This window comes from Selaginella moellendorffii, unplaced genomic scaffold (genome assembly GCF_000143415.4).
Source record: "Selaginella moellendorffii unplaced genomic scaffold, v1.0 SELMOscaffold_24, whole genome shotgun sequence".
Taxonomy (NCBI): Eukaryota; Viridiplantae; Streptophyta; class Lycopodiopsida; order Selaginellales; family Selaginellaceae; genus Selaginella; species Selaginella moellendorffii.
This window is the reverse complement of record NW_003314285.1, coordinates 116006-126992: the sequence shown is the minus strand read 5'-3', so window position 1 is coordinate 126992 and position 10987 is coordinate 116006.

The following is a 10987-nucleotide window of genomic DNA, read 5'->3' as shown; positions in this document are numbered from 1 at the left end:
TCCAAATGTATAGTAGGGATAGTGGTAGGGTTGGGCATGGCCGACTAACCTGAGGCATAGTCCAGCTTTTGCTTGCATGTCTGTCTTTGTTCTGCATCTAGCTTGTGTCTAAGCCCAAGCTCCACACCATGCTAGCTGATGGAGTACCCATGTCCTCGTGTTAGGCCACCGGTATGCTAAAATAGCACCAAACTCCGTTTGACTTTGTTTTGCGTGTTGGTCTTGGGATTGGGATGTTGGTTGCTCTAGGATTGTTTCAAGTTGCTCCAAGCTCCTATCCCTTCACTCCTTGGGTTGCATGCTCAGGAGTTGCTTCATGGTCTAGTTCCAACACTCTTTAGCTCCATGCTTGGGGGTTTGGCACCGTTCCTTCATTTAGTGGCCCAAGGCCTTGAACCTCAGGTTTCACACCATTGTCCTATGGACACGTGGCATGTGACATGTGGCATACAAAGAAGGTTTAGGTTCCGCTTCATGGTTATCCTATGGTAAATTACCATAGGATAAAGGGTCAAAACCACGTGCGCTATATTTGGTATCAGAGGAAGAGTCTCAGCGAGTACTATTTAATGAGATTGGGCAACTAATCTCATTGCATATGCAGAGATGAAAATGATGATCCGAGTGAGTACAAGTTTGGTGCAAGGGCTTCGCAATTGTTCCTTGGGTATGGATTTGGTTACCGTTTTGTACCAAATTATGTGAGCTTGCGCTTGGGCTCATAAAATGGATTTGAGATGTTCCATTTGCACCAGTTTGTGCTTGGGCTCGTAAGGCACATTAGCAACTCAAGGTTGCACTTTGAGTTGGCAAGATTAATGTAAGCCTATTGATGGTTCCAGTGGTTCCATGAGTTGCTCCATATACCATGGGTGAAAGTAACCTTCCCTGGGTTTGCTATGAGTGGCAATATGCTGGTCTATAGCTGTTTAACATGGCACTAGTGGATCCTTCCTAGACATGGTTACAAGTGGATCAATCAAGACTATAGGGATGAGTCTATTGATTCAAGTAATCATTGTCGTGTTTTCTCATAAACTTTTCTTGGATTGGACTGAAGGCAGTGCGAATGCAAGTTTGAGGTTTAGTCAAAGATGAGACCGAAAAGAGAGTCATTGAGGACGAAGGATCAAATATGTAAATCATTTTCTCTTCTTGGAGAGATGATTTGCAACGAGGTGTAACTCATTACTTATGTTCGCATTATGCAATCAAGAGTCCCTACCTTGATGCATATTGGTTATGGTGGTCTTATAAGTGGTGAGTTGTGGGATGGATAGTGGTGGAGCACTAAACCATTTTGTCTCGGTTTGTTATTAAAGACTTGGGTTGCAATGCTCAATTCTTTTCCAGGGAAATTTGCTATTGCTCCTTGAGTAGCTTAGTGTTAGATTAGTTTTGAGATTGGTCGGAAAGAGAGTGGCATGAGTTTATCTGTGTTATGAACAAAAGTTAGTGGTGTTATAAATTTCTATCGGCGGAGTATGGCATTTATGTTGCATTTTGTCGAATTGAGTTGGCACTTAATAGTTATATAAACCTTTGAAATAATGACATAAGTGTTGCTCATGGTGTTGCTCAATTGATGATCAATTCATTGTGATATTTATCATATCTATGTGATATTGAGCAACGTGTTAACGATGTGATCAATCCCAAAGTGGTTGATGGAGAAGCTAGTTTACTTGCATGAAGTAGCATTAAAGTTACTTTAACTGAATTCTTGGTGATGGTCCATTACGCTAAGTTTATGTTAGTACTTTGTTTCTTTGAGTTTGCCCATTAAAGTGTTGGAAAGGGTTATAACATTCACTTGCTATGGCTTGTTAGTTGATCTGTTAGCATTTGAAGTAAATTGTTGGATGGAGAAAGTGTGTAGTTGAGGCATTGACATCACTAGCACTTGTGTTAATGAAAGTGGCATTGTTATTTTGAGTGACAAAGAATTCTCTTTAGACCTTGATTTTCCATGTCATTTTTCTTGTTAATATTTAGGCTTCACATTGGATCTTGAAAGTGATTAAAGAAGAGTGTTAGTGCAAATGTGAATATCCAAAGATATGGTCTTTGTGATCAAGCCTTGGATATTCATTTTGCCTTTTGCAGATGTTGTTGGATGTCAGTTATATGGGCAAAGATGTTCAATGCTTAAGCATATTGCTGGGTCATGAGAATCTATGTTGAGGTGAACTTATGTGAAGTTGTTAGTCGAAGGAAGTTGGTTAAGTCTTTCTTTCTCTAGGATAGAAAATTTTCCACAAATTTTCTTAAGTTTTTCCAATGGTTGATCAGTTGATCACTTTGCTCGAAAACCATTCTGTTTTCGTAAGCTAGTACAAATTAGAGAAGGGGTTGGAGTTGATTTCGGTTGGCTTAGACCTTAGTAGATAGTTTGTATGATGCGGCCTGAAAGGGATGCTAACTTTTGGGGCTAAAGCAATTAAGTTGGATAGAGTCTGGAATTGGTATAGAAAAGTGGTTGTTGCACTTTTCTAAGAAATGTGACCCTTGTGCCTTTCTTCTACAATGTTGTGCTTAGTGGCAGGTTGCACCTTGCATTGTATTAGACTCTATGAGAATAGTGAGCTCTCACTGATCTTGACTTAGTCTTGGTGGCCCTGCACCTTGGTTGAGGATGGTGATGTCCAACTTAGTTATTTGAGGTTGAGATGTTGGTACTGGTACTATAGCTTTGTCTATGAGGAGGTTGTGTACTGATATGAGTCTATCTCATAGTCTTCACTTTAGTTTCGACTAAGTGTTGATCACATAGTTAGCGTCTTTAAGGCATGTTTAGAGCTATTGGCTAAATACATTAGTGAGCTTATTTCGGTTGAGTTGGATTCAAGTGGTCATTTAGTTCATGCTTGTCCATAAACCTATATTTCGTACATGAAGTATTACGTTACTATTGGATAAGTATATGACTTGATGGCATGAGTTTAGTGTTTGGGTCTTGTGAAGGCAAGTTGAAAGAGTGATTATTAGTTGCTCAACAAGTAATGATTGCTTAGAGACTTTGTTGAGGATTGTTTGACACTTGCTTTGCTCAATGATGATTTAGCGGTGATGGGCTTGCTTTACCAAATGGTGTTGTGGAGGATCGTATTGTTAGACTTGCATGGTTTTCTATGTTGATATGTTGATTCTACCTTTGTCGATATCATTTGGTTGTGTTTAGTTCATAGTGTTGGATTTCATTGAGTCTTAGATGTGGTGAATCACTCCTTGATGATGTTATCTGACACTGAGTATTGTTGAAGAATTGGTTTCGGATACTAATTAAAGTATCTTCAACTTTGGCTAGCTTGGTTGCTAAAGAGCTTTGAGTGGTGATTCACTTTTGCTTTCTTCTAGCTTTATTCTGGTGTTGATGGCATTGAAGTGATGCCTTGTGTTGATGTTGAGATTTGAGTGAAATGAAATGTTTCTCTGTAGAATTGATATTGAGTTTCATTAGTTTTGATGAAGATAGTGTTGATGATTTGGTTGTAACTCTGTGTTATTGGCATTCGTGCATTTGCTAGTTAGCAACTATATTGATATTCAAATGAACTGAGTGGCAAGTTGAGTTAGTTGTGTTCTAGACAAAATTGTTTAGTAGGGTTGAGCCTTAGCTTTTCCTGAAAAAGTGATTTAGTCATGGACTATGCTAACTCTATGAGAGGAAGAGTTAGTGATCGATATTAGAATGTTTGAGTTCTTATGGATTTAAGTTGGGGATATATCAATCATTAATGATTCTCTTTGTCCTTGTTATTAAGTGAATTACGTCTTGCTGTAGATGGATTTATGGAGGATTGTTTAGTGATTACTTGTTAAGCATACCTCCATTGTGCTTAGCTTTTGGATTGATGCTGAAATGCTCTTCATTAGCTTTAGAATTATAAAGTTTAGCTTATGGATGTGTTGAGGAAGATATTGTAGGTTGCACCATGATTTCTTCTTTAGCATTGAAGTTAGTTCATGCAAGACTTGTGATCATTATTAGGCAAAAGTTGAGTATAAGCTTCTTCGAGCTTTTGGTCCTTTGAGCTTTGTGCTTATTGTTCCATTTGTTAAAAGTTGTTGGGGAAGGCATTTTGGCTCCTTGGCTTCGTTATTGATGTTAACTTTTGTATCTCGTAATCATTGATGATGATTGACTATCATCTAGGATAATTGATTATCTTTGTTAGAGGTTTTGCTTGATTATTATTGATCTAGAATGATTTGCCATTCTTCGAGATGGTGGATTCTTTCTTCGATAATAATTATGTATCTCTCTATTTATGAGATGATTGATGATCTTTTATGATGGTTAGTTGTTCTTTTTGATGGTTTATTGCTTTACGCAATACCACATGTTCTTTATGGTTTGGTTTGGATTGGTCTCTTGGGTTTGAGACATCATCAGGATGTTACTGACACTTACTTAAGCAACTTGAATTCCTAGTTGCTCCGTGGTCCAGTTCCAACACTCCTTGGCTCCATACTTGGGGGTTTGGCACTGTTCCTTCGTTCAGTGGCCCAAGGCCCTGAACCTCAGTGTAAGCTCCTAAATTTGGACTTCCCGGGAGGTCACCCAACCCAGTACTATTCAAACCCAAGGACGCTTAACTCCAACTATCCCAAGACCCTTAACCGATTGGAAAAGGGGGTGCACTCTTGTTCATGGGCCCTTTCCCTCTATATTTGAACCCCTATGGACCGTTTCTCAAGTCGTTCCCTTTGGTTGCTTACACTCAGGTTCCACACCACTGTGCTATGGACACATGGCATGTGACATGTGGCATATGTCACGTGGCACAAAGAGGGTTTAAGTTCCACTTCATGGTTATCCTATAGTAAATCACCATAGGATAAAGGGTCAAAACCATATGTGCTACAGCAACAAACCAGAGACATTTCAAAAACAACTAAAATCTAAATAGGAAATGCCAAGAAACACACCAAAGAGAAGAAAAAGAAATAAAGATTATGAAATCGTGAAGATCTCAATGAAATCTAACAAAATAAAAACTACCCACTCTATTGAAGATGACAGAAAACCAATACATCAGTCTTCACTAAAATTGATGTAGTTACAACTAACATTCAAGAACACTTAAGACTGCAAGATTCAAGAAAGTTTTTTTGACACTCAGAAATGTTATCTTGAGAGTTAAGAAAGTTTACGATAATGAATGAAGCAACAAAAAAACAACCTCAATGCTATCTTCCTTTACACCTGCAAACATCACCGCTTCATCAGCAACAAATAAGATAACAAAGAACAATCAAATTGCCTCACCAGCAAAATCAAGTTCTTCCACAAACTCAAAGAATTCAAAGTCAAGAATCAACTCAAAAACTTGAAACCCAACTTCAAGAAATCATCAACAACACCACAATCCAAATCATCATTGACCCAGTATTATGACTTTGAAATTTTACTTTAGTCATTATCAAGATAATCCCAAGAGAAGTCCAAGAATACTTGAAAAAGCACAACAACAAACACATATTGAAGAAAAACAAGAAAGACAGTAATAAACCTGAATTAGAAGAAGATGACATCAAAATTGAAGAAACTGACACCATGACACTTTGCATTATTGAATGTAGGAAACAAAACAATTCCTAAGGACACTCAAGAATCTATCTCTCAAGATTCAAGAAAGAATCTTCAACAAAGTCTATGATTAACAAAATCAAAAAATACACATATAGTCTGCTCTGGAATTATCATCCACTATGAAACATTTGTAAGAAACCAAGACAAAATTGAACTCTACATGTGGAGAATCATCCTAGAACTTTCCTAATTTTTAACATCTATCTAGATTGAGAATATATTTGCCAAAGAGAAGAAAAACAACATTACAATCAATACAAAGTACAATGAATATATGAAAAACTTCTAACCTTTCTACTACAACAAATCAAAGAAATCATTGGATGACAATTCTTTGACAGATATATTACACTTGTCGGCACAACCATACACGAATTACAAAATAAAAAAATAAGAAGAGGAACTTGGGCAAAAGAACATTAGATACACCCCCAAACACTGCAACTATTAGCTAAAGAAATCTATTGGAATTTATATCTTGATGTATGGACTATAATTGAAAATAGAAAAATACAAGAATCAATAATCTAGAAACCTGTTTCAACAACAATCTCGAGGACAACAACACTTAAAATACAACCACTACTCAGCTCAGACGTTTTAAATATCACTATCGACTAAAGAATGTAGACACTCATAGTGAGAACATGCAAGACTTTATACAACACAATTAGAGGTAGGTTATAATTACTTTATAACAATTTAACACAACAAGGACTGGAAAAAAGAGTAGCTATACTATGCACTCTTGTTTGATCCCAAAGTTGGTGATTAACAACCTTGTTAATGACTGATCAACTTTACTAAGCTGAGTATGACATAGCAACACAAATACTAACACACAAGATCGTGTTAATCTACACCACACAATTTTATAACAACATAACATTTCTTCGAAAAGAACATAATAAAACAAAGACAACAACAAATCCAACAAAACAAATTCAAGAAAACAATAACTCAAGAAAACTTTAGCACAATATTAAATATACAAGCACAAACCTGACCCGACTCAAGATACAAGAGCGAGCAAGATCAATGACAAAAAAAATTGATAAAGTAGAAGACAACTCCAACAACCTTCAGCACTAGAGAAATAGCAAAAAACTCAAGCTCAAGAAGAAATCCTTAAGACGATATTTAACACTTATAACAAAAAAAACCAAGCAACACAAGTTGATGAATCAAGCCGCTCAACTACAACAAAATTAGGAGATAACTTAACAATAAAAGATTTATAACTAAACGAAGATATACTATTACTAAAGACTCCAGAATATAAAAGTTACACCATCGATAATTATCAATTGTATCCACTATCATCTGAAGAACAAGTTCTAAACAACATTATAGACACGATACTCATTAACCCAGCAACACCATATGACAATATTATCACCTATTCAATTTTCACTGGAAGTAAAACTGAAGATGCAAAAAGACATCTCCAACAATTCAACCTTATCATCAAAGTTAACTAGCAACAAGAAAATAAAGCACTTCTCTTTCCTTTTACATTCAAAGGCAAAACATTTAAATGGTACTACAACTTCGAAGAGAAACTCGATTACAAATAAAAGATTCAAAGATTCAAAGACAAATATCAACTTGGCAGCACAACAATGGAACACCTAGAACATCTCAAGAGCATCAAATAAGGCAGTAAAAAAGACATTGAAGACTATACCCAAATATTCAAATATCATGCAAAGCATTACAAAAATTTACTCATTAAACAAAGTAAATACATTTAATATATATAGAAATTAAAGAAAATCTACTAACAAATCATTACATACTGGCAAAAAAACATAATTACCCTGGGAGAGCACTAAGAAGCCTCTCAAATCTCCACAAGCACAGCAAAGAAGATGACAAAGAAATTTCAACCATCATCAAACAATATGATTGGAATGAAGTTCTTGATGACAAATCGAAGCACAAATCTTGAAGGCATATCCAAAGTTAAAGCCTCTCAATGAAGTTGATATAAACCAAGTCATCCCGAAAAATAGTACAAATTGCACAATAAATCTTGATACTCAAGAAAAGAACCTTGAAGGCAAATTCCCAAGTCAAGAAAACTCAACAACCATCAACACACCAACAAAAATCAAGAAGCAATAAGATCGACCAGAAATCAAATTTGAACAACTCCAATTGATTAATCAAAAAATCAATCTTGAAGAAGATCCAACACATTAACAAAAAGGAACTTCACTCACATCAACATTTAACCTCGAAGAGCCAACTAAAGAGATTGACTTAAGAACTAAAGATGAACCAAAGAAGCTCTACATTGCCAAAGATTTTGACTCTGGTTTCAAAACAAAAACAATCAATCTTCTTGATAGGTGCATAAATATTTTTGCTTGGTCATATACAGATTCACGATTTACATACATCGAATCGAGCTTCTACCTCAAATTATACTAAGAAAGTAATCGAATAAACCCCAACATGCAAACGAAAGTTAAAGAAGAAATTGACAAGCTTGAGAATGCTAGCTTCATCTACCCTATTCAAAACTTAGAATTGCTATCACCATTTGTTATTGTTCTCAAGAAAAGCAGAAAATTCAGAGTCTACATCAACTACAAAAAGCTCAATAATGTAGTCTGGAAAGACACCTTCCCAATTCCATTTTCTAATGAAATTTTCAATGTAGTAATTGGATATGAAATGTACTCATTTCTCAATGGCTTCAGCAGCTATAATCAAGTTCACATTGCACCCAAAGATCAATACAAAACAGCCTTCATCAGTCCTTGGGGTGTTTATGCTTATCTAAGAATGCCTTTTGGTCTTTCTAATGCACTATTTACTTTCTAGAGAATCATCACCATATTTTGAGATTACCTCACCGACTTCATGTGAGTTTTTATAAATGATTTCAGCGTCTTCAATAGCAAAGGACAACACCTCCAGCATCTCGAGAAATGTTTCATCAAATGTTGAGAGAACAACATCACCTTAAACCCCAAGAAGTCTACCTTTGTCAAATCCAACATCCTACTTTGACATATTGTTTACAAAGAAGACATTCTGGACAAAGCCAAGACACTTGCCATCATCAACATGCAACACCCAACAAACATCACTGGACTATGATCTTTCCTCGGCAAAATGGGATACTATCAATGTTTTATCAAAGATTATGTGAAGATTGCAAAACCCCTCATAGAGCTTTTGAACAAAAATCACACTACAACTGGATTCAATACTATCAACAAACATTCGACATGCTCAAGAAAATAAAAGCTCTAATACTCACTTAACCAAACTAGAACAAAAACTTCAACATACAAGTCGACACCTTTGACTATGCCATCAAAGTAATACTTTCTCAACAACAATAAAACCTCAAAGATCGACCAATCTATTATGCTACCCAAAGGCTTAACTCAACTAAGATGAACTACACCACCATCAAGAAACCTTAGGAATGGTCTATGCACTACAAAAGCTTCAGCATTACCTACTCGGCACCAAAGTCAAGATCATGGTTGACCACAAAGCACTTCTACACCTCTTCAACAAGACCATCATCACTGGTAGAATTTCCTGATAGTTCTTATTGCTTCAAGAATACAACTTCGAGATTATTCACAAACCTGAAAAACAACATGAACAATCCCACCACCTCAACTGCATTACAATTGGCAAACAACCGAAACATAACATGGATGACTTTTCTAACTCCAACATACTTTGCATCCATATATCACCAATATGGACGGACAATATCTACTACTACTTTACAATAGCAATAATAACAAGTCGATACTCCACCTCTAATTACTATAAGCAATTTGTCTTGACAACAAGACCATATTCAACTAAGTACAAGACAGCATACTATGAAAATATATAAAACTTGAAGAAACTCAACATCTACTCGAAAAAGCCCATTATGAGCAAGTAGGAGGCCACTTTGTAGAAGAAATCATAGCTCAAAATTTTTTGCAAACAGGACTCTGGTGGCCAACACTTTGGCACGACTCAACAAAATTTTATCAAGAATGCGACATTTGTCAACGAATTAAGTACGCACTAAAAAAACAAACTCAAGAGCTTTATCCAATTACACCACTGGAACCATTTCAACAATGGGGATTAACTTTGTTGGACTAATTATAACAAGCTCCAAGCGAAACAAATACATCCTTATAGCAACTAACTACCTGATAAAATGGGCCGAAACTTAACCAATGAAGATTGCAATGGTAAAAAATACAGCAAAGTTCATCTATAAAAATATCAATACAAGATACGGCCTACCTTAAGAACTTGTCACAGATTGAAGAACACACTTCATCAATGTAACCATCAAGATTCTGACTCAAGAATTCATTATCAAACACAAGACTTCAACACTGTACTACCCTCAAGGCAACGGTCAAGCAAAGTTTACAAATAAGACACTCAAGAATATCCTCAAGAAAATCATGAAGATAAATTAGAACTATTGGGATGATTGCATCCACGATGCCTTATGGGCATATTGAACCGCATGTAAGGTTTCAACAAATTTGACACCATTCAAGCTCACCTAGAATTTAAAAGCCTTGACACCACTTGAGTACATTGTTCCTTTATTGCAAATGGCAATACACTACAATATCAACCAAGAAGAATCAACTAAGAAAAGACTAGTAACGCTAGAAAAACTTGACAAAGAAAGACTACAAGCAATTTGGAAACTTGAAGCCATTCAAGCTCGAAGAAAAGCTAACTATGACAAAAAAAGAAGACTAAAGAAAAGTGAAGAATTCAAAATCAATGATCAAGTATTTTAGTTTTGAGGAAACATTGAGAAAATTGGCTTTAAAGTAAAGTCAAGATGGGAAGGACCATTCCTCATCCAAGAATTCAAAGATCTGGGAATGGTAACAATCACAACATTTGATGGTAAGCATCTCCAAACTGTTAACCTCAACAATCTCAAGAAATAGCAATCGTACAATTCAAACGTTGAAATACAACCTTGAAAGAAGTGAAAGTTTCAACTTTGAAATTCAAAAACAAAACATCAAGAACTAATTCAAGTATGAAGATCAGGAAATCAAGACTATGAAGACTCAACCTAACATATTCAAGGTTTACAAACTTCAAGTTCAAGAACTCAACATGAAGAAAAACAACAACTTCAAGAACTTCAACAAAAAACAAGACTTAGAGACCAAAAAATCTCTCAAGACTCAGCAATAAACGTGCCAAAGACCAACATAAAGCAAGCTTCTCCAACACTACCACACCAACATAGAGAAAATAAAAGAAAATTATTACAAGGACTTAAACTCGACACTCCATGGCATAGGGCAAGACCCTAACCCTAGCACCTACAGTTGTATCTCTGAGCATCAAGATCAAGATCTGTAGCACTAAGAT